The sequence below is a fragment of the Odontesthes bonariensis genome, chromosome 2, assembly GCF_027942865.1.
Source record: "Odontesthes bonariensis isolate fOdoBon6 chromosome 2, fOdoBon6.hap1, whole genome shotgun sequence".
In the NCBI taxonomy this organism is placed as follows: domain Eukaryota; kingdom Metazoa; phylum Chordata; class Actinopteri; order Atheriniformes; family Atherinopsidae; genus Odontesthes; species Odontesthes bonariensis.
The window spans coordinates 39,640,213-39,660,204 of NC_134507.1; the positions used below are offsets into that span (position 1 = coordinate 39,640,213).

Below are 19,992 nucleotides of genomic sequence, written 5' to 3' on the forward strand. Positions count from 1 at the left end.
GGGACATCTCAGCAGATCCAGGATCAGCAAGATGGATCACAGGGTGATCATCAGATGTTTCAACAAAAGACATGCAGAGAGTAAAATGCTTACAGCACCTGGTATTCCCAAGCGGTCTCCCATCCAAGTACTAACCAGGCCCGACCCTGCTTGGCTTCCGAGATCGGACGAGATCGGGCGTGTTCAGGGCGGTGTGGCCGTAAGCCACAGTCCCTGTGACAAATATGTGTTATATAGGTGCTGGAACCATACGTTTCCCCTATTTTACCAGAGAGTCGGCTTGAGAGGCTGATGTTGAGCCTGCACATCGACTTCCCTGATGTGATTGTTCTCTGCAGCTGAAAATGGGACTCTCAGATAACTTAGTGTGTGTCTGTCAAGCTCCTCTGTTCCCTGTGTGTTGTTTTGTGTTCATGGTCATACAGAGAAACCAGGGAAGCTCAATCCCACGACATGCTCATAAGCTGCGTCTTTTCTAAACATTATAGTTCTATGTTAGAAGTCAGAATACAACGGCTCCCTGAAACTACCACCCTGTACCGCTGGTTTTGTTATTTCACAAGAGTTGGGAAGAGTGCACCGTTCCCGGCGACACTGCAGTACCGGGTCGATGCGTGGAGTGAACGGAGCAAGCCCCTTTTTCAACCCCTGTGCCTAAAAATCCATTTAATATGTAGTCCTCATATAGAGGACGTATCAGATATTAAACTGATAAGAACAGATACTACACTTGATCTTAGCCAAAAGGCCGAGAAGCGATAACCCTCCACTGTTTCACGTCCGAGGGCCCTTCCTGGCACAATGCGCACTTGTGGCGGTGCTCTTTTTTCGCCTACAAAGCGTCACTTTGCACCTCCGCCCACCCGCTGCAGTGAGCACTCTTCAGCCGTTTCAGATGGTACAACTTTGCACTCCCGCCCGCTCCACTGAGCACCATTCAAACAGCAATTTAGCGCTCCAGCTTTGAACATGGGCACGGTCTCAACACATAGGGTGACTCTACTCCGAGAAGTCACTCGGCACAGCAAGAAGATTTCCTTTGCACAGACAGAATGGGCTTCACCCGCAAAGGTAAAGCCTTCCAAAAATAGAAACAACTCATTAATGTTGCTCTCCACGGAAGTCTTTAGTAAAAGGCGAAAGACTTGTACGTTATGAAGAGAAACCAGAGTACGAGTATTTGACACTGCGGGAGCAGTGCATCAGGCCAGTTGGCATAGCCACCTTCCCCATGGTGAGCTTTGCTTGGTTGAGACACTTGCTCCTCGGCCGACCAGGTAGGAACAATCGGGCCCTATTCAGTGGCTGCTTTGTCTTTTACTCTGTGCAAAAGACTAGGGGTCTTGAGGCTTTGTTCTGACCGCTCATTTGGTGTAGAGGTTTTTTTCAAGCAATTCTCCCAGTTGGCCCAATCCCAGAGCCATCTCAAAGTGGAGTTCACTTTCACTCTCTTTTCGCAGACTAAAAGCCAGAGTTTTATCTCAGAAGCTAAGCAGAGTCGGGCCTGGTTAGTACTTGGATGGGAGACCGCCTGCGAATACCAGGTGCTGTAAGCCTTTTGGCTTCTCCAGGCGCATGCAGTTTGACTGCGTCAAATGCAAAGGCAGTCCCTGTTTGACTTTTTGGAACTGCTCCTTTGTCAGGACAAAGTTAAATGTATGAGGATCAAAGGCAACCATGACCTGGGACATCTCAGCAGATCCAGGATCAGCAAGATGGATCACAGGGTGATCATCAGATGTTTCAACAAAAGACATGCAGAGAGAAAAATGCTTACAGCACCTGGTATTCCCAAGCGGTCTCCCATCCAAGTACTAACCAGGCCCGACCCTGCTTGGCTTCCGAGATCGGACGAGATCGGGCGTGTTCAGGGCGGTGTGGCCGTAAGCCACAGTCCCTGTGACAAATATGTGTTATATAGGTGCTGGAACCATACGTTTCCCCTATTTTACCAGAGAGTCGGCTTGAGAGGCTGATGTTGAGCCTGCACATCGACTTCCCTGATGTGATTGTTCTCTGCAGCTGAAAATGGGACTCTCAGATAACTTAGTGTGTGTCTGTCAAGCTCCTCTGTTCCCTGTGTGTTGTTTTGTGTTCATGGTCATACAGAGAAACCAGGGAAGCTCAATCCCACGACATGCTCATAAGCTGCGTCTTTTCTAAACATTATAGTTCTATGTTAGAAGTCAGAATACAACGGCTCCCTGAAACTACCACCCTGTACCGCTGGTTTTGTTATTTCACAAGAGTTGGGAAGAGTGCACCGTTCCCGGCGACACTGCAGTACCGGGTCGATGCGTGGAGTGAACGGAGCAAGCCCCTTTTTCAACCCCTGTGCCTAAAAATCCATTTAATATGTAGTCCTCATATAGAGGACGTATCAGATATTAAACTGATAAGAACAGATACTACACTTGATCTTAGCCAAAAGGCCGAGAAGCGATAACCCTCCACTGTTTCACGTCCGAGGGCCCTTCCTGGCACAATGCGCACTTGTGGCGGTGCTCTTTTTTCGCCTACAAAGCGTCACTTTGCACCTCCGCCCACCCGCTGCAGTGAGCACTCTTCAGCCGTTTCAGATGGTACAACTTTGCACTCCCGCCCGCTCCACTGAGCACCATTCAAACAGCAATTTAGCGCTCCAGCTTTGAACATGGGCACGGTCTCAACACATAGGGTGACTCTACTCCGAGAAGTCACTCGGCACAGCAAGAAGATTTCCTTTGCACAGACAGAATGGGCTTCACCCGCAAAGGTAAAGCCTTCCAAAAATAGAAACAACTCATTAATGTTGCTCTCCACGGAAGTCTTTAGTAAAAGGCGAAAGACTTGTACGTTATGAAGAGAAACCAGAGTACGAGTATTTGACACTGCGGGAGCAGTGCATCAGGCCAGTTGGCATAGCCACCTTCCCCATGGTGAGCTTTGCTTGGTTGAGACACTTGCTCCTCGGCCGACCAGGTAGGAACAATCGGGCCCTATTCAGTGGCTGCTTTGTCTTTTACTCTGTGCAAAAGACTAGGGGTCTTGAGGCTTTGTTCTGACCGCTCATTTGGTGTAGAGGTTTTTTTCAAGCAATTCTCCCAGTTGGCCCAATCCCAGAGCCATCTCAAAGTGGAGTTCACTTTCACTCTCTTTTCGCAGACTAAAAGCCAGAGTTTTATCTCAGAAGCTAAGCAGAGTCGGGCCTGGTTAGTACTTGGATGGGAGACCGCCTGCGAATACCAGGTGCTGTAAGCCTTTTGGCTTCTCCAGGCGCATGCAGTTTGACTGCGTCAAATGCAAAGGCAGTCCCTGTTTGACTTTTTGGAACTGCTCCTTTGTCAGGACAAAGTTAAATGTATGAGGATCAAAGGCAACCATGACCTGGGACATCTCAGCAGATCCAGGATCAGCAAGATGGATCACAGGGTGATCATCAGATGTTTCAACAAAAGACATGCAGAGAGAAAAATGCTTACAGCACCTGGTATTCCCAAGCGGTCTCCCATCCAAGTACTAACCAGGCCCGACCCTGCTTGGCTTCCGAGATCGGACGAGATCGGGCGTGTTCAGGGCGGTGTGGCCGTAAGCCACAGTCCCTGTGACAAATATGTGTTATATAGGTGCTGGAACCATACGTTTCCCCTATTTTACCAGAGAGTCGGCTTGAGAGGCTGATGTTGAGCCTGCACATCGACTTCCCTGATGTGATTGTTCTCTGCAGCTGAAAATGGGACTCTCAGATAACTTAGTGTGTGTCTGTCAAGCTCCTCTGTTCCCTGTGTGTTGTTTTGTGTTCATGGTCATACAGAGAAACCAGGGAAGCTCAATCCCACGACATGCTCATAAGCTGCGTCTTTTCTAAACATTATAGTTCTATGTTAGAAGTCAGAATACAACGGCTCCCTGAAACTACCACCCTGTACCGCTGGTTTTGTTATTTCACAAGAGTTGGGAAGAGTGCACCGTTCCCGGCGGCACTGCAGTACCGGGTCGATGCGTGGAGTGAACGGAGCAAGCCCCTTTTTCAACCCCTGTGCCTAAAAATCCATTTAATATGTAGTCCTCATATAGAGGACGTATCAGATATTAAACTGATAAGAACAGATACTACACTTGATCTTAGCCAAAAGGCCGAGAAGCGATAACCCTCCACTGTTTCACGTCCGAGGGCCCTTCCTGGCACAATGCGCACTTGTGGCGGTGCTCTTTTTTCGCCTACAAAGCGTCACTTTGCACCTCCGCCCACCCGCTGCAGTGAGCACTCTTCAGCCGTTTCAGATGGTACAACTTTGCACTCCCGCCCGCTCCACTGAGCACCATTCAAACAGCAATTTAGCGCTCCAGCTTTGAACATGGGCACGGACTCAACACATAAGGTGACTCTACTCCGAGAAGTCACTCGGCACAGCAAGAAGATTTCCTTTGCACAGACAGAATGGGCTTCACCCGCAAAGGTAAAGCCTTCCAAAAATAGAAACAACTCATTAATGTTGCTCTCCACGGAAGTCTTTAGTAAAAGGCGAAAGACTTGTACGTTATGAAGAGAAACCAGAGTACGAGTATTTGACACTGCGGGAGCAGTGCATCAGGCCAGTTGGCATAGCCACCTTCCCCATGGTGAGCTTTGCTTGGTTGAGACACTTGCTCCTCGGCCGACCAGGTAGGAACAATCGGGCCCTATTCAGTGGCTGCTTTGTCTTTTACTCTGTGCAAAAGACTAGGGGTCTTGAGGCTTTGTTCTGACCGCTCATTTGGTGTAGAGGTTTTTTTCAAGCAATTCTCCCAGTCGGCCCAATCCCAGAGCCATCTCAAAGTGGAGTTCACTTTCACTCTCTTTTCGCAGACTAAAAGCCAGAGTTTTATCTCAGAAGCTAAGCAGAGTCGGGCCTGGTTAGTACTTGGATGGGAGACCGCCTGCGAATACCAGGTGCTGTAAGCCTTTTGGCTTCTCCAGGCGCATGCAGTTTGACTGCGTCAAATGCAAAGGCAGTCCCTGTTTGACTTTTTGGAACTGCTCCTTTGTCAGGACAAAGTTAAATGTATGAGGATCAAAGGCAACCATGACCTGGGACATCTCAGCAGATCCAGGATCAGCAAGATGGATCACAGGGTGATCATCAGATGTTTCAACAAAAGACATGCAGAGAGAAAAATGCTTACAGCACCTGGTATTCCCAAGCGGTCTCCCATCCAAGTACTAACCAGGCCCGACCCTGCTTGGCTTCCGAGATCGGACGAGATCGGGCGTGTTCAGGGCGGTGTGGCCGTAAGCCACAGTCCCTGTGACAAATATGTGTTATATAGGTGCTGGAACCATACGTTTCCCCTATTTTACCAGAGAGTCGGCTTGAGAGGCTGATGTTGAGCCTGCACATCGACTTCCCTGATGTGATTGTTCTCTGCAGCTGAAAATGGGACTCTCAGATAACTTAGTGTGTGTCTGTCAAGCTCCTCTGTTCCCTGTGTGTTGTTTTGTGTTCATGGTCATACAGAGAAACCAGGGAAGCTCAATCCCACGACATGCTCATAAGCTGCGTCTTTTCTAAACATTATAGTTCTATGTTAGAAGTCAGAATACAACGGCTCCCTGAAACTACCACCCTGTACCGCTGGTTTTGTTATTTCACAAGAGTTGGGAAGAGTGCACCGTTCCCGGCGGCACTGCAGTACCGGGTCGATGCGTGGAGTGAACGGAGCAAGCCCCTTTTTCAACCCCTGTGCCTAAAAATCCATTTAATATGTAGTCCTCATAAAGAGGACGTATCAAATATTAAACTGATAAGAACAGATACTACACTTGATCTTAGCCAAAAGGCCGAGAAGCGATAACCCTCCACTGTTTCACGTCCGAGGGCCCTTCCTGGCACAATGCGCACTTGTGGCGGTGCTCTTTTTTCGCCGACAAAGCGTCACTTTGCACCTCCGCCCACCCGCTGCAGTGAGCACTCTTCAGCCGTTTCAGATGGTACAACTTTGCACTCCCGCCCGCTCCACTGAGCACCATTCAAACAGCAATTTAGCGCTCCAGCTTTGAACATGGGCACGGACTCAACATATAAGGTGACTCTACTCCGAGAAGTCACTCGGCACAGCAAGAAGATTTCCTTTGCACAGACAGAATGGGCTTCACCCGCAAAGGTAAAGCCTTCCAAAAATAGAAACAACTCATTAATGTTGCTCTCCACGGAAGTCTTTAGTAAAAGGCGAAAGACTTGTACGTTATGAAGAGAAACCAGAGTACGAGTATTTGACACTGCGGGAGCAGTGCATCAGGCCAGTTGGCATAGCCACCTTCCCCATGGTGAGCTTTGCTTGGTTGAGACACTTGCTCCTCGGCCGACCAGGTAGGAACAATCGGGCCCTATTCAGTGGCTGCTTTGTCTTTTACTCTGTGCAAAAGACTAGGGGTCTTGAGGCTTTGTTCTGACCGCTCATTTGGTGTAGAGGTTTTTTTCAAGCAATTCTCCCAGTCGGCCCAATCCCAGAGCCATCTCAAAGTGGAGTTCACTTTCACTCTCTTTTCGCAGACTAAAAGCCAGAGTTTTATCTCAGAAGCTAAGCAGAGTCGGGCCTGGTTAGTACTTGGATGGGAGACCGCCTGCGAATACCAGGTGCTGTAAGCCTTTTGGCTTCTCCAGGCGCATGCAGTTTGACTGCGTCAAATGCAAAGGCAGTCCCTGTTTGACTTTTTGGAACTGCTCCTTTGTCAGGACAAAGTTAAATGTATGAGGATCAAAGGCAACCATGACCTGGGACATCTCAGCAGATCCAGGATCAGCAAGATGGATCACAGGGTGATCATCAGATGTTTCAACAAAAGACATGCAGAGAGTAAAATGCTTACAGCACCTGGTATTCCCAAGCGGTCTCCCATCCAAGTACTAACCAGGCCCGACCCTGCTTGGCTTCCGAGATCGGACGAGATCGGGCGTGTTCAGGGCGGTGTGGCCGTAAGCCACAGTCCCTGTGACAAATATGTGTTATATAGGTGCTGGAACCATACGTTTCCCCTATTTTACCAGAGAGTCGGCTTGAGAGGCTGATGTTGAGCCTGCACATCGACTTCCCTGATGTGATTGTTCTCTGCAGCTGAAAATGGGACTCTCAGATAACTTAGTGTGTGTCTGTCAAGCTCCTCTGTTCCCTGTGTGTTGTTTTGTGTTCATGGTCATACAGAGAAACCAGGGAAGCTCAATCCCACGACATGCTCATAAGCTGCGTCTTTTCTAAACATTATAGTTCTATGTTAGAAGTCAGAATACAACGGCTCCCTGAAACTACCACCCTGTACCGCTGGTTTTGTTATTTCACAAGAGTTGGGAAGAGTGCACCGTTCCCGGCGACACTGCAGTACCGGGTCGATGCGTGGAGTGAACGGAGCAAGCCCCTTTTTCAACCCCTGTGCCTAAAAATCCATTTAATATGTAGTCCTCATATAGAGGACGTATCAGATATTAAACTGATAAGAACAGATACTACACTTGATCTTAGCCAAAAGGCCGAGAAGCGATAACCCTCCACTGTTTCACGTCCGAGGGCCCTTCCTGGCACAATGCGCACTTGTGGCGGTGCTCTTTTTTCGCCTACAAAGCGTCACTTTGCACCTCCGCCCACCCGCTGCAGTGAGCACTCTTCAGCCGTTTCAGATGGTACAACTTTGCACTCCCGCCCGCTCCACTGAGCACCATTCAAACAGCAATTTAGCGCTCCAGCTTTGAACATGGGCACGGTCTCAACACATAGGGTGACTCTACTCCGAGAAGTCACTCGGCACAGCAAGAAGATTTCCTTTGCACAGACAGAATGGGCTTCACCCGCAAAGGTAAAGCCTTCCAAAAATAGAAACAACTCATTAATGTTGCTCTCCACGGAAGTCTTTAGTAAAAGGCGAAAGACTTGTACGTTATGAAGAGAAACCAGAGTACGAGTATTTGACACTGCGGGAGCAGTGCATCAGGCCAGTTGGCATAGCCACCTTCCCCATGGTGAGCTTTGCTTGGTTGAGACACTTGCTCCTCGGCCGACCAGGTAGGAACAATCGGGCCCTATTCAGTGGCTGCTTTGTCTTTTACTCTGTGCAAAAGACTAGGGGTCTTGGGGCTTTGTTCTGACCGCTCATTTGGTGTAGAGGTTTTTTTCAAGCAATTCTCCCAGTTGGCCCAATCCCAGAGCCATCTCAAAGTGGAGTTCACTTTCACTCTCTTTTCGCAGACTAAAAGCCAGAGTTTTATCTCAGAAGCTAAGCAGAGTCGGGCCTGGTTAGTACTTGGATGGGAGACCGCCTGCGAATACCAGGTGCTGTAAGCCTTTTGGCTTCTCCAGGCGCATGCAGTTTGACTGCGTCAAATGCAAAGGCAGTCCCTGTTTGACTTTTTGGAACTGCTCCTTTGTCAGGACAAAGTTAAATGTATGAGGATCAAAGGCAACCATGACCTGGGACATCTCAGCAGATCCAGGATCAGCAAGATGGATCACAGGGTGATCATCAGATGTTTCAACAAAAGACATGCAGAGAGAAAAATGCTTACAGCACCTGGTATTCCCAAGCGGTCTCCCATCCAAGTACTAACCAGGCCCGACCCTGCTTGGCTTCCGAGATCGGACGAGATCGGGCGTGTTCAGGGCGGTGTGGCCGTAAGCCACAGTCCCTGTGACAAATATGTGTTATATAGGTGCTGGAACCATACGTTTCCCCTATTTTACCAGAGAGTCGGCTTGAGAGGCTGATGTTGAGCCTGCACATCGACTTCCCTGATGTGATTGTTCTCTGCAGCTGAAAATGGGACTCTCAGATAACTTAGTGTGTGTCTGTCAAGCTCCTCTGTTCCCTGTGTGTTGTTTTGTGTTCATGGTCATACAGAGAAACCAGGGAAGCTCAATCCCACGACATGCTCATAAGCTGCGTCTTTTCTAAACATTATAGTTCTATGTTAGAAGTCAGAATACAACGGCTCCCTGAAACTACCACCCTGTACCGCTGGTTTTGTTATTTCACAAGAGTTGGGAAGAGTGCACCGTTCCCGGCGGCACTGCAGTACCGGGTCGATGCGTGGAGTGAACGGAGCAAGCCCCTTTTTCAACCCCTGTGCCTAAAAATCCATTTAATATGTAGTCCTCATAAAGAGGACGTATCAAATATTAAACTGATAAGAACAGATACTACACTTGATCTTAGCCAAAAGGCCGAGAAGCGATAACCCTCCACTGTTTCACGTCCGAGGGCCCTTCCTGGCACAATGCGCACTTGTGGCGGTGCTCTTTTTTCGCCGACAAAGCGTCACTTTGCACCTCCGCCCACCCGCTGCAGTGAGCACTCTTCAGCCGTTTCAGATGGTACAACTTTGCACTCCCGCCCGCTCCACTGAGCACCATTCAAACAGCAATTTAGCGCTCCAGCTTTGAACATGGGCACGGACTCAACATATAAGGTGACTCTACTCCGAGAAGTCACTCGGCACAGCAAGAAGATTTCCTTTGCACAGACAGAATGGGCTTCACCCGCAAAGGTAAAGCCTTCCAAAAATAGAAACAACTCATTAATGTTGCTCTCCACGGAAGTCTTTAGTAAAAGGCGAAAGACTTGTACGTTATGAAGAGAAACCAGAGTACGAGTATTTGACACTGCGGGAGCAGTGCATCAGGCCAGTTGGCATAGCCACCTTCCCCATGGTGAGCTTTGCTTGGTTGAGACACTTGCTCCTCGGCCGACCAGGTAGGAACAATCGGGCCCTATTCAGTGGCTGCTTTGTCTTTTACTCTGTGCAAAAGACTAGGGGTCTTGAGGCTTTGTTCTGACCGCTCATTTGGTGTAGAGGTTTTTTTCAAGCAATTCTCCCAGTCGGCCCAATCCCAGAGCCATCTCAAAGTGGAGTTCACTTTCACTCTCTTTTCGCAGACTAAAAGCCAGAGTTTTATCTCAGAAGCTAAGCAGAGTCGGGCCTGGTTAGTACTTGGATGGGAGACCGCCTGCGAATACCAGGTGCTGTAAGCCTTTTGGCTTCTCCAGGCGCATGCAGTTTGACTGCGTCAAATGCAAAGGCAGTCCCTGTTTGACTTTTTGGAACTGCTCCTTTGTCAGGACAAAGTTAAATGTATGAGGATCAAAGGCAACCATGACCTGGGACATCTCAGCAGATCCAGGATCAGCAAGATGGATCACAGGGTGATCATCAGATGTTTCAACAAAAGACATGCAGAGAGAAAAATGCTTACAGCACCTGGTATTCCCAAGCGGTCTCCCATCCAAGTACTAACCAGGCCCGACCCTGCTTGGCTTCCGAGATCGGACGAGATCGGGCGTGTTCAGGGCGGTGTGGCCGTAAGCCACAGTCCCTGTGACAAATATGTGTTATATAGGTGCTGGAACCATACGTTTCCCCTATTTTACCAGAGAGTCGGCTTGAGAGGCTGATGTTGAGCCTGCACATCGACTTCCCTGATGTGATTGTTCTCTGCAGCTGAAAATGGGACTCTCAGATAACTTAGTGTGTGTCTGTCAAGCTCCTCTGTTCCCTGTGTGTTGTTTTGTGTTCATGGTCATACAGAGAAACCAGGGAAGCTCAATCCCACGACATGCTCATAAGCTGCGTCTTTTCTAAACATTATAGTTCTATGTTAGAAGTCAGAATACAACGGCTCCCTGAAACTACCACCCTGTACCGCTGGTTTTGTTATTTCACAAGAGTTGGGAAGAGTGCACCGTTCCCGGCGGCACTGCAGTACCGGGTCGATGCGTGGAGTGAACGGAGCAAGCCCCTTTTTCAACCCCTGTGCCTAAAAATCCATTTAATATGTAGTCCTCATATAGAGGACGTATCAGATATTAAACTGATAAGAACAGATACTACACTTGATCTTAGCCAAAAGGCCGAGAAGCGATAACCCTCCACTGTTTCACGTCCGAGGGCCCTTCCTGGCACAATGCGCACTTGTGGCGGTGCTCTTTTTTCGCCTACAAAGCGTCACTTTGCACCTCCGCCCACCCGCTGCAGTGAGCACTCTTCAGCCGTTTCAGATGGTACAACTTTGCACTCCCGCCCGCTCCACTGAGCACCATTCAAACAGCAATTTAGCGCTCCAGCTTTGAACATGGGCACGGACTCAACACATAAGGTGACTCTACTCCGAGAAGTCACTCGGCACAGCAAGAAGATTTCCTTTGCACAGACAGAATGGGCTTCACCCGCAAAGGTAAAGCCTTCCAAAAATAGAAACAACTCATTAATGTTGCTCTCCACGGAAGTCTTTAGTAAAAGGCGAAAGACTTGTACGTTATGAAGAGAAACCAGAGTACGAGTATTTGACACTGCGGGAGCAGTGCATCAGGCCAGTTGGCATAGCCACCTTCCCCATGGTGAGCTTTGCTTGGTTGAGACACTTGCTCCTCGGCCGACCAGGTAGGAACAATCGGGCCCTATTCAGTGGCTGCTTTGTCTTTTACTCTGTGCAAAAGACTAGGGGTCTTGAGGCTTTGTTCTGACCGCTCATTTGGTGTAGAGGTTTTTTTCAAGCAATTCTCCCAGTCGGCCCAATCCCAGAGCCATCTCAAAGTGGAGTTCACTTTCACTCTCTTTTCGCAGACTAAAAGCCAGAGTTTTATCTCAGAAGCTAAGCAGAGTCGGGCCTGGTTAGTACTTGGATGGGAGACCGCCTGCGAATACCAGGTGCTGTAAGCCTTTTGGCTTCTCCAGGCGCATGCAGTTTGACTGCGTCAAATGCAAAGGCAGTCCCTGTTTGACTTTTTGGAACTGCTCCTTTGTCAGGACAAAGTTAAATGTATGAGGATCAAAGGCAACCATGACCTGGGACATCTCAGCAGATCCAGGATCAGCAAGATGGATCACAGGGTGATCATCAGATGTTTCAACAAAAGACATGCAGAGAGAAAAATGCTTACAGCACCTGGTATTCCCAAGCGGTCTCCCATCCAAGTACTAACCAGGCCCGACCCTGCTTGGCTTCCGAGATCGGACGAGATTGGGCGTGTTCAGGGCGGTGTGGCCGTAAGCCACAGTCCCTGTGACAAATATGTGTTATATAGGTGCTGGAACCATACGTTTCCCCTATTTTACCAGAGAGTCGGCTTGAGAGGCTGATGTTGAGCCTGCACATCGACTTCCCTGATGTGATTGTTCTCTGCAGCTGAAAATGGGACTCTCAGATAACTTAGTGTGTGTCTGTCAAGCTCCTCTGTTCCCTGTGTGTTGTTTTGTGTTCATGGTCATACAGAGAAACCAGGGAAGCTCAATCCCACGACATGCTCATAAGCTGCGTCTTTTCTAAACATTATAGTTCTATGTTAGAAGTCAGAATACAACGGCTCCCTGAAACTACCACCCTGTACCGCTGGTTTTGTTATTTCACAAGAGTTGGGAAGAGTGCACCGTTCCCGGCGACACTGCAGTACCGGGTCGATGCGTGGAGTGAACGGAGCAAGCCCCTTTTTCAACCCCTGTGCCTAAAAATCCATTTAATATGTAGTCCTCATATAGAGGACGTATCAGATATTAAACTGATAAGAACAGATACTACACTTGATCTTAGCCAAAAGGCCGAGAAGCGATAACCCTCCACTGTTTCACGTCCGAGGGCCCTTCCTGGCACAATGCGCACTTGTGGCGGTGCTCTTTTTTCGCCTACAAAGCGTCACTTTGCACCTCCGCCCACCCGCTGCAGTGAGCACTCTTCAGCCGTTTCAGATGGTACAACTTTGCACTCCCGCCCGCTCCACTGAGCACCATTCAAACAACAACAATTTAGCGCTCCAGCTTTGAACATGGGCACGGTCTCAACACATAGGGTGACTCTACTCCGAGAAGTCACTCGGCACAGCAAGAAGATTTCCTTTGCACAGACAGAATGGGCTTCACCCGCAAAGGTAAAGCCTTCCAAAAATAGAAACAACTCATTAATGTTGCTCTCCACGGAAGTCTTTAGTAAAAGGCGAAAGACTTGTACGTTATGAAGAGAAACCAGAGTACGAGTATTTGACACTGCGGGAGCAGTGCATCAGGCCAGTTGGCATAGCCACCTTCCCCATGGTGAGCTTTGCTTGGTTGAGACACTTGCTCCTCGGCCGACCAGGTAGGAACAATCGGGCCCTATTCAGTGGCTGCTTTGTCTTTTACTCTGTGCAAAAGACTAGGGGTCTTGGGGCTTTGTTCTGACCGCTCATTTGGTGTAGAGGTTTTTTTCAAGCAATTCTCCCAGTTGGCCCAATCCCAGAGCCATCTCAAAGTGGAGTTCACTTTCACTCTCTTTTCGCAGACTAAAAGCCAGAGTTTTATCTCAGAAGCTAAGCAGAGTCGGGCCTGGTTAGTACTTGGATGGGAGACCGCCTGCGAATACCAGGTGCTGTAAGCCTTTTGGCTTCTCCAGGCGCATGCAGTTTGACTGCGTCAAATGCAAAGGCAGTCCCTGTTTGACTTTTTGGAACTGCTCCTTTGTCAGGACAAAGTTAAATGTATGAGGATCAAAGGCAACCATGACCTGGGACATCTCAGCAGATCCAGGATCAGCAAGATGGATCACAGGGTGATCATCAGATGTTTCAACAAAAGACATGCAGAGAGAAAAATGCTTACAGCACCTGGTATTCCCAAGCGGTCTCCCATCCAAGTACTAACCAGGCCCGACCCTGCTTGGCTTCCGAGATCGGACGAGATCGGGCGTGTTCAGGGCGGTGTGGCCGTAAGCCACAGTCCCTGTGACAAATATGTGTTATATAGGTGCTGGAACCATACGTTTCCCCTATTTTACCAGAGAGTCGGCTTGAGAGGCTGATGTTGAGCCTGCACATCGACTTCCCTGATGTGATTGTTCTCTGCAGCTGAAAATGGGACTCTCAGATAACTTAGTGTGTGTCTGTCAAGCTCCTCTGTTCCCTGTGTGTTGTTTTGTGTTCATGGTCATACAGAGAAACCAGGGAAGCTCAATCCCACGACATGCTCATAAGCTGCGTCTTTTCTAAACATTATAGTTCTATGTTAGAAGTCAGAATACAACGGCTCCCTGAAACTACCACCCTGTACCGCTGGTTTTGTTATTTCACAAGAGTTGGGAAGAGTGCACCGTTCCCGGCGGCACTGCAGTACCGGGTCGATGCGTGGAGTGAACGGAGCAAGCCCCTTTTTCAACCCCTGTGCCTAAAAATCCATTTAATATGTAGTCCTCATAAAGAGGACGTATCAAATATTAAACTGATAAGAACAGATACTACACTTGATCTTAGCCAAAAGGCCGAGAAGCGATAACCCTCCACTGTTTCACGTCCGAGGGCCCTTCCTGGCACAATGCGCACTTGTGGCGGTGCTCTTTTTTCGCCGACAAAGCGTCACTTTGCACCTCCGCCCACCCGCTGCAGTGAGCACTCTTCAGCCGTTTCAGATGGTACAACTTTGCACTCCCGCCCGCTCCACTGAGCACCATTCAAACAGCAATTTAGCGCTCCAGCTTTGAACATGGGCACGGACTCAACATATAAGGTGACTCTACTCCGAGAAGTCACTCGGCACAGCAAGAAGATTTCCTTTGCACAGACAGAATGGGCTTCACCCGCAAAGGTAAAGCCTTCCAAAAATAGAAACAACTCATTAATGTTGCTCTCCACGGAAGTCTTTAGTAAAAGGCGAAAGACTTGTACGTTATGAAGAGAAACCAGAGTACGAGTATTTGACACTGCGGGAGCAGTGCATCAGGCCAGTTGGCATAGCCACCTTCCCCATGGTGAGCTTTGCTTGGTTGAGACACTTGCTCCTCGGCCGACCAGGTAGGAACAATCGGGCCCTATTCAGTGGCTGCTTTGTCTTTTACTCTGTGCAAAAGACTAGGGGTCTTGAGGCTTTGTTCTGACCGCTCATTTGGTGTAGAGGTTTTTTTCAAGCAATTCTCCCAGTCGGCCCAATCCCAGAGCCATCTCAAAGTGGAGTTCACTTTCACTCTCTTTTCGCAGACTAAAAGCCAGAGTTTTATCTCAGAAGCTAAGCAGAGTCGGGCCTGGTTAGTACTTGGATGGGAGACCGCCTGCGAATACCAGGTGCTGTAAGCCTTTTGGCTTCTCCAGGCGCATGCAGTTTGACTGCGTCAAATGCAAAGGCAGTCCCTGTTTGACTTTTTGGAACTGCTCCTTTGTCAGGACAAAGTTAAATGTATGAGGATCAAAGGCAACCATGACCTGGGACATCTCAGCAGATCCAGGATCAGCAAGATGGATCACAGGGTGATCATCAGATGTTTCAACAAAAGACATGCAGAGAGAAAAATGCTTACAGCACCTGGTATTCCCAAGCGGTCTCCCATCCAAGTACTAACCAGGCCCGACCCTGCTTGGCTTCCGAGATCGGACGAGATCGGGCGTGTTCAGGGCGGTGTGGCCGTAAGCCACAGTCCCTGTGACAAATATGTGTTATATAGGTGCTGGAACCATACGTTTCCCCTATTTTACCAGAGAGTCGGCTTGAGAGGCTGATGTTGAGCCTGCACATCGACTTCCCTGATGTGATTGTTCTCTGCAGCTGAAAATGGGACTCTCAGATAACTTAGTGTGTGTCTGTCAAGCTCCTCTGTTCCCTGTGTGTTGTTTTGTGTTCATGGTCATACAGAGAAACCAGGGAAGCTCAATCCCACGACATGCTCATAAGCTGCGTCTTTTCTAAACATTATAGTTCTATGTTAGAAGTCAGAATACAACGGCTCCCTGAAACTACCACCCTGTACCGCTGGTTTTGTTATTTCACAAGAGTTGGGAAGAGTGCACCGTTCCCGGCGGCACTGCAGTACCGGGTCGATGCGTGGAGTGAACGGAGCAAGCCCCTTTTTCAACCCCTGTGCCTAAAAATCCATTTAATATGTAGTCCTCATATAGAGGACGTATCAGATATTAAACTGATAAGAACAGATACTACACTTGATCTTAGCCAAAAGGCCGAGAAGCGATAACCCTCCACTGTTTCACGTCCGAGGGCCCTTCCTGGCACAATGCGCACTTGTGGCGGTGCTCTTTTTTCGCCTACAAAGCGTCACTTTGCACCTCCGCCCACCCGCTGCAGTGAGCACTCTTCAGCCGTTTCAGATGGTACAACTTTGCACTCCCGCCCGCTCCACTGAGCACCATTCAAACAGCAATTTAGCGCTCCAGCTTTGAACATGGGCACGGACTCAACACATAAGGTGACTCTACTCCGAGAAGTCACTCGGCACAGCAAGAAGATTTCCTTTGCACAGACAGAATGGGCTTCACCCGCAAAGGTAAAGCCTTCCAAAAATAGAAACAACTCATTAATGTTGCTCTCCACGGAAGTCTTTAGTAAAAGGCGAAAGACTTGTACGTTATGAAGAGAAACCAGAGTACGTGTATTTGACACTGCGGGAGCAGTGCATCAGGCCAGTTGGCATAGCCACCTTCCCCATGGTGAGCTTTGCTTGGTTGAGACACTTGCTCCTCGGCCGACCAGGTAGGAACAATCGGGCCCTATTCAGTGGCTGCTTTGTCTTTTACTCTGTGCAAAAGACTAGGGGTCTTGAGGCTTTGTTCTGACCGCTCATTTGGTGTAGAGGTTTTTTTCAAGCAATTCTCCCAGTTGGCCCAATCCCAGAGCCATCTCAAAGTGGAGTTCACTTTCACTCTCTTTTCACAGACTAAAAGCCAGAGTTTTATCTCAGAAGCTAAGCAGAGTCGGGCCTGGTTAGTACTTGGATGGGAGACCGCCTGCGAATACCAGGTGCTGTAAGCCTTTTGGCTTCTCCAGGCGCATGCAGTTTGACTGCGTCAAATGCAAAGGCAGTCCCTGTTTGACTTTTTGGAACTGCTCCTTTGTCAGGACAAAGTTAAATGTATGAGGATCAAAGGCAACCATGACCTGGGACATCTCAGCAGATCCAGGATCAGCAAGATGGATCACAGGGTGATCATCAGATGTTTCAACAAAAGACATGCAGAGAGAAAAATGCTTACAGCACCTGGTATTCCCAAGCGGTCTCCCATCCAAGTACTAACCAGGCCCGACCCTGCTTGGCTTCCGAGATCGGACGAGATCGGGCGTGTTCAGGGCGGTGTGGCCGTAAGCCACAGTCCCTGTGACAAATATGTGTTATATAGGTGCTGGAACCATACGTTTCCCCTATTTTACCAGAGAGTCGGCTTGAGAGGCTGATGTTGAGCCTGCACATCGACTTCCCTGATGTGATTGTTCTCTGCAGCTGAAAATGGGACTCTCAGATAACTTAGTGTGTGTCTGTCAAGCTCCTCTGTTCCCTGTGTGTTGTTTTGTGTTCATGGTCATACAGAGAAACCAGGGAAGCTCAATCCCACGACATGCTCATAAGCTGCGTCTTTTCTAAACATTATAGTTCTATGTTAGAAGTCAGAATACAACGGCTCCCTGAAACTACCACCCTGTACCGCTGGTTTTGTTATTTCACAAGAGTTGGGAAGAGTGCACCGTTCCCGGCGGCACTGCAGTACCGGGTCGATCCGTGGAGTGAACGGAGCAAGCCCCTTTTTCAACCCCTGTGCCTAAAAATCCATTTAATATGTAGTCCTCATATAGAGGACGTATCAGATATTAAACTGATAAGAACAGATATTACACTTGATCTTAGCCAAAAGGCCGAGGAGCGATAACCCTCCACTGTTTCACGTCCGAGGGCCCTTCCTGGCACAATGCGCACTTGTGGCGGTGCTCTTTTTTCGCCTACAAAGCGTCACTTTGCACCTCCGCCCACCCGCTGCAGTGAGCACTCTTCAGCCGTTTCAGATGGTACAACTTTGCACTCCCGCCCGCTCCACTGAGCACCATTCAAACAGCAATTTAGCGCTCCAGCTTTGAACATGGGCACGGACTCAACACATAAGGTGACTCTACTCCGAGAAGTCACTCGGCACAGCAAGAAGATTTCCTTTGCACAGACAGAATGGGCTTCACCCGCAAAGGTAAAGCCTTCCAAAAATAGAAACAACTCATTAATGTTGCTCTCCACGGAAGTCTTTAGTAAAAGGCGAAAGACTTGTACGTTATGAAGAGAAACCAGAGTACGAGTATTTGACACTGCGGGAGCAGTGCATCAGGCCAGTTGGCATAGCCACCTTCCCCATGGTGAGCTTTGCTTGGTTGAGACACTTGCTCCTCGGCCGACCAGGTAGGAACAATCGGGCCCTATTCAGTGGCTGCTTTGTCTTTTACTCTGTGCAAAAGACTAGGGGTCTTGAGGCTTTGTTCTGACCGCTCATTTGGTGTAGAGGTTTTTTTCAAGCAATTCTCCCAGTTGGCCCAATCCCAGAGCCATCTCAAAGTGGAGTTCACTTTCACTCTCTTTTCACAGACTAAAAGCCAGAGTTTTATCTCAGAAGCTAAGCAGAGTCGGGCCTGGTTAGTACTTGGATGGGAGACCGCCTGCGAATACCAGGTGCTGTAAGCCTTTTGGCTTCTCCAGGCGCATGCAGTTTGACTGCGTCAAATGCAAAGGCAGTCCCTGTTTGACTTTTTGGAACTGCTCCTTTGTCAGGACAAAGTTAAATGTATGAGGATCAAAGGCAACCATGACCTGGGACATCTCAGCAGATCCAGGATCAGCAAGATGGATCACAGGGTGATCATCAGATGTTTCAACAAAAGACATGCAGAGAGAAAAATGCTTACAGCACCTGGTATTCCCAAGCGGTCTCCCATCCAAGTACTAACCAGGCCCGACCCTGCTTGGCTTCCGAGATCGGGCGTGTTCAGGGCGGTGTGGCCGTAAGCCACAGTCCCTGTGACAAATATGTGTTATATAGGTGCTGGAACCATACGTTTCCCCTATTTTACCAGAGAGTCGGCTTGAGAGGCTGATGTTGAGCCTGCACATCGACTTCCCTGATGTGATTGTTCTCTGCAGCTGAAAATGGGACTCTCAGATAACTTAGTGTGTGTCTGTCAAGCTCCTCTGTTCCCTGTGTGTTGTTTTGTGTTCATGGTCATACAGAGAAACCAGGGAAGCTCAATCCCACGACATGCTCATAAGCTGCGTCTTTTCTAAACATTATAGTTCTATGTTAGAAGTCAGAATACAACGGCTCCCTGAAACTACCACCCTGTACCGCTGGTTTTGTTATTTCACAAGAGTTGGGAAGAGTGCACCGTTCCCGGCGGCACTGCAGTACCGGGTCGATCCGTGGAGTGAACGGAGCAAGCCCCTTTTTCAACCCCTGTGCCTAAAAATCCATTTAATATGTAGTCCTCATATAGAGGACGTATCAGATATTAAACTGATAAGAACAGATATTACACTTGATCTTAGCCAAAAGGCCGAGGAGCGATAACCCTCCACTGTTTCACGTCCGAGGGCCCTTCCTGGCACAATGCGCACTTGTGGCGGTGCTCTTTTTTCGCCTACAAAGCGTCACTTTGCACCTCCGCCCACCCGCTGCAGTGAGCACTCTTCAGCCGTTTCAGATGGTACAACTTTGCACTCCCGCCCGCTCCACTGAGCACCATTCAAACAGCAATTTAGCGCTCCAGCTTTGAACATGGGCACGGACTCAACACATAAGGTGACTCTACTCCGAGAAGTCACTCGGCACAGCAAGAAGATTTCCTTTGCACAGACAGAATGGGCTTCACCCGCAAAGGTAAAGCCTTCCAAAAATAGAAACAACTCATTAATGTTGCTCTCCACGGAAGTCTTTAGTAAAAGGCGAAAGACTTGTACGTTATGAAGAGAAACCAGAGTACGAGTATTTGACACTGCGGGAGCAGTGCATCAGGCCAGTTGGCATAGCCACCTTCCCCATGGTGAGCTTTGCTTGGTTGAGACACTTGCTCCTCGGCCGACCAGGTAGGAACAATCGGGCCCTATTCAGTGGCTGCTTTGTCTTTTACTCTGTGCAAAAGACTAGGGGTCTTGAGGCTTTGTTCTGACCGCTCATTTGGTGTAGAGGTTCTTTTCAAGCAATTCTCCCAGTCGGCCCAATCCCAGAGCCATCTCAAAGTGGAGTTCACTTTCACTCTCTTTTCGCAGACTAAAAGCCAGAGT

The 19,992-nt window shown here is 48.9% G+C and overlaps 35 non-coding genes and 1 pseudogene across 35 annotated transcripts; all 36 read right to left on the reverse strand.

Moving 5' to 3' along the window:
* Nucleotides 1-86: 86 nt before the first annotated feature.
* LOC142374986 (5S ribosomal RNA) lies at nt 87-205 on the reverse strand. Its single transcript, XR_012768852.1, has one exon. It is a non-coding gene; the product is annotated as a 5S ribosomal RNA (ribosomal RNA).
* Nucleotides 206-569: 364 nt separating this feature from the next.
* Nucleotides 570-760, reverse strand: LOC142368371 (U2 spliceosomal RNA). The gene has a single exon (XR_012767336.1). It is a non-coding gene; the product is annotated as a U2 spliceosomal RNA (small nuclear RNA).
* A 301-nt stretch (nt 761-1,061) lies between these two features.
* LOC142371633 (U5 spliceosomal RNA) lies at nt 1,062-1,174 on the reverse strand. Its single transcript, XR_012768083.1, has one exon. It is a non-coding gene; the product is annotated as a U5 spliceosomal RNA (small nuclear RNA).
* Nucleotides 1,175-1,770: 596 nt separating this feature from the next.
* Nucleotides 1,771-1,889, reverse strand: LOC142374992 (5S ribosomal RNA). Its single transcript, XR_012768854.1, has one exon. It is a non-coding gene; the product is annotated as a 5S ribosomal RNA (ribosomal RNA).
* A 364-nt stretch (nt 1,890-2,253) lies between these two features.
* Nucleotides 2,254-2,444, reverse strand: LOC142368382 (U2 spliceosomal RNA). The gene has a single exon (XR_012767337.1). It is a non-coding gene; the product is annotated as a U2 spliceosomal RNA (small nuclear RNA).
* A 301-nt stretch (nt 2,445-2,745) lies between these two features.
* On the reverse strand, nt 2,746-2,858 carry LOC142371641 (U5 spliceosomal RNA). Its single transcript, XR_012768084.1, has one exon. It is a non-coding gene; the product is annotated as a U5 spliceosomal RNA (small nuclear RNA).
* A 596-nt stretch (nt 2,859-3,454) lies between these two features.
* On the reverse strand, nt 3,455-3,573 carry LOC142374996 (5S ribosomal RNA). The gene has a single exon (XR_012768855.1). It is a non-coding gene; the product is annotated as a 5S ribosomal RNA (ribosomal RNA).
* Nucleotides 3,574-3,937: 364 nt separating this feature from the next.
* Nucleotides 3,938-4,128, reverse strand: LOC142368289 (U2 spliceosomal RNA). The gene has a single exon (XR_012767303.1). It is a non-coding gene; the product is annotated as a U2 spliceosomal RNA (small nuclear RNA).
* A 301-nt stretch (nt 4,129-4,429) lies between these two features.
* LOC142371648 (U5 spliceosomal RNA) lies at nt 4,430-4,542 on the reverse strand. The gene has a single exon (XR_012768086.1). It is a non-coding gene; the product is annotated as a U5 spliceosomal RNA (small nuclear RNA).
* A 596-nt stretch (nt 4,543-5,138) lies between these two features.
* Nucleotides 5,139-5,257, reverse strand: LOC142375007 (5S ribosomal RNA). Its single transcript, XR_012768859.1, has one exon. It is a non-coding gene; the product is annotated as a 5S ribosomal RNA (ribosomal RNA).
* Nucleotides 5,258-5,621: 364 nt separating this feature from the next.
* Nucleotides 5,622-5,812, reverse strand: LOC142370042 (U2 spliceosomal RNA). The gene has a single exon (XR_012767777.1). It is a non-coding gene; the product is annotated as a U2 spliceosomal RNA (small nuclear RNA).
* A 301-nt stretch (nt 5,813-6,113) lies between these two features.
* Nucleotides 6,114-6,226, reverse strand: LOC142371656 (U5 spliceosomal RNA). The gene has a single exon (XR_012768087.1). It is a non-coding gene; the product is annotated as a U5 spliceosomal RNA (small nuclear RNA).
* A 596-nt stretch (nt 6,227-6,822) lies between these two features.
* LOC142375014 (5S ribosomal RNA) lies at nt 6,823-6,941 on the reverse strand. Its single transcript, XR_012768860.1, has one exon. It is a non-coding gene; the product is annotated as a 5S ribosomal RNA (ribosomal RNA).
* A 364-nt stretch (nt 6,942-7,305) lies between these two features.
* On the reverse strand, nt 7,306-7,496 carry LOC142368392 (U2 spliceosomal RNA). Its single transcript, XR_012767339.1, has one exon. It is a non-coding gene; the product is annotated as a U2 spliceosomal RNA (small nuclear RNA).
* A 301-nt stretch (nt 7,497-7,797) lies between these two features.
* On the reverse strand, nt 7,798-7,910 carry LOC142371661 (U5 spliceosomal RNA). The gene has a single exon (XR_012768088.1). It is a non-coding gene; the product is annotated as a U5 spliceosomal RNA (small nuclear RNA).
* Nucleotides 7,911-8,506: 596 nt separating this feature from the next.
* Nucleotides 8,507-8,625, reverse strand: LOC142375015 (5S ribosomal RNA). The gene has a single exon (XR_012768861.1). It is a non-coding gene; the product is annotated as a 5S ribosomal RNA (ribosomal RNA).
* Nucleotides 8,626-8,989: 364 nt separating this feature from the next.
* Nucleotides 8,990-9,180, reverse strand: LOC142370046 (U2 spliceosomal RNA). The gene has a single exon (XR_012767778.1). It is a non-coding gene; the product is annotated as a U2 spliceosomal RNA (small nuclear RNA).
* A 301-nt stretch (nt 9,181-9,481) lies between these two features.
* On the reverse strand, nt 9,482-9,594 carry LOC142371666 (U5 spliceosomal RNA). Its single transcript, XR_012768089.1, has one exon. It is a non-coding gene; the product is annotated as a U5 spliceosomal RNA (small nuclear RNA).
* Nucleotides 9,595-10,190: 596 nt separating this feature from the next.
* On the reverse strand, nt 10,191-10,309 carry LOC142375021 (5S ribosomal RNA). The gene has a single exon (XR_012768862.1). It is a non-coding gene; the product is annotated as a 5S ribosomal RNA (ribosomal RNA).
* Nucleotides 10,310-10,673: 364 nt separating this feature from the next.
* Nucleotides 10,674-10,864, reverse strand: LOC142368296 (U2 spliceosomal RNA). Its single transcript, XR_012767306.1, has one exon. It is a non-coding gene; the product is annotated as a U2 spliceosomal RNA (small nuclear RNA).
* Nucleotides 10,865-11,165: 301 nt separating this feature from the next.
* LOC142371679 (U5 spliceosomal RNA) lies at nt 11,166-11,278 on the reverse strand. Its single transcript, XR_012768091.1, has one exon. It is a non-coding gene; the product is annotated as a U5 spliceosomal RNA (small nuclear RNA).
* A 596-nt stretch (nt 11,279-11,874) lies between these two features.
* Nucleotides 11,875-11,993, reverse strand: LOC142401018 (5S ribosomal RNA). The gene has a single exon (XR_012773042.1). It is a non-coding gene; the product is annotated as a 5S ribosomal RNA (ribosomal RNA).
* A 364-nt stretch (nt 11,994-12,357) lies between these two features.
* On the reverse strand, nt 12,358-12,548 carry LOC142368398 (U2 spliceosomal RNA). The gene has a single exon (XR_012767340.1). It is a non-coding gene; the product is annotated as a U2 spliceosomal RNA (small nuclear RNA).
* A 304-nt stretch (nt 12,549-12,852) lies between these two features.
* LOC142371685 (U5 spliceosomal RNA) lies at nt 12,853-12,965 on the reverse strand. Its single transcript, XR_012768093.1, has one exon. It is a non-coding gene; the product is annotated as a U5 spliceosomal RNA (small nuclear RNA).
* Nucleotides 12,966-13,561: 596 nt separating this feature from the next.
* LOC142375027 (5S ribosomal RNA) lies at nt 13,562-13,680 on the reverse strand. The gene has a single exon (XR_012768864.1). It is a non-coding gene; the product is annotated as a 5S ribosomal RNA (ribosomal RNA).
* A 364-nt stretch (nt 13,681-14,044) lies between these two features.
* LOC142370060 (U2 spliceosomal RNA) lies at nt 14,045-14,235 on the reverse strand. Its single transcript, XR_012767780.1, has one exon. It is a non-coding gene; the product is annotated as a U2 spliceosomal RNA (small nuclear RNA).
* A 301-nt stretch (nt 14,236-14,536) lies between these two features.
* Nucleotides 14,537-14,649, reverse strand: LOC142371690 (U5 spliceosomal RNA). Its single transcript, XR_012768094.1, has one exon. It is a non-coding gene; the product is annotated as a U5 spliceosomal RNA (small nuclear RNA).
* Nucleotides 14,650-15,245: 596 nt separating this feature from the next.
* LOC142375033 (5S ribosomal RNA) lies at nt 15,246-15,364 on the reverse strand. The gene has a single exon (XR_012768865.1). It is a non-coding gene; the product is annotated as a 5S ribosomal RNA (ribosomal RNA).
* A 364-nt stretch (nt 15,365-15,728) lies between these two features.
* Nucleotides 15,729-15,919, reverse strand: LOC142368302 (U2 spliceosomal RNA). Its single transcript, XR_012767307.1, has one exon. It is a non-coding gene; the product is annotated as a U2 spliceosomal RNA (small nuclear RNA).
* A 301-nt stretch (nt 15,920-16,220) lies between these two features.
* Nucleotides 16,221-16,333, reverse strand: LOC142371694 (U5 spliceosomal RNA). Its single transcript, XR_012768095.1, has one exon. It is a non-coding gene; the product is annotated as a U5 spliceosomal RNA (small nuclear RNA).
* Nucleotides 16,334-16,929: 596 nt separating this feature from the next.
* LOC142375040 (5S ribosomal RNA) lies at nt 16,930-17,048 on the reverse strand. Its single transcript, XR_012768866.1, has one exon. It is a non-coding gene; the product is annotated as a 5S ribosomal RNA (ribosomal RNA).
* Nucleotides 17,049-17,412: 364 nt separating this feature from the next.
* On the reverse strand, nt 17,413-17,603 carry LOC142370196 (U2 spliceosomal RNA). Its single transcript, XR_012767818.1, has one exon. It is a non-coding gene; the product is annotated as a U2 spliceosomal RNA (small nuclear RNA).
* A 301-nt stretch (nt 17,604-17,904) lies between these two features.
* Nucleotides 17,905-18,017, reverse strand: LOC142371701 (U5 spliceosomal RNA). The gene has a single exon (XR_012768096.1). It is a non-coding gene; the product is annotated as a U5 spliceosomal RNA (small nuclear RNA).
* A 596-nt stretch (nt 18,018-18,613) lies between these two features.
* Nucleotides 18,614-18,722, reverse strand: LOC142401242 (5S ribosomal RNA; annotated as a pseudogene).
* Nucleotides 18,723-19,086: 364 nt separating this feature from the next.
* LOC142370200 (U2 spliceosomal RNA) lies at nt 19,087-19,277 on the reverse strand. Its single transcript, XR_012767819.1, has one exon. It is a non-coding gene; the product is annotated as a U2 spliceosomal RNA (small nuclear RNA).
* A 301-nt stretch (nt 19,278-19,578) lies between these two features.
* LOC142371706 (U5 spliceosomal RNA) lies at nt 19,579-19,691 on the reverse strand. The gene has a single exon (XR_012768097.1). It is a non-coding gene; the product is annotated as a U5 spliceosomal RNA (small nuclear RNA).
* Between the last annotated feature and the right edge of the window lie 301 nt (nt 19,692-19,992).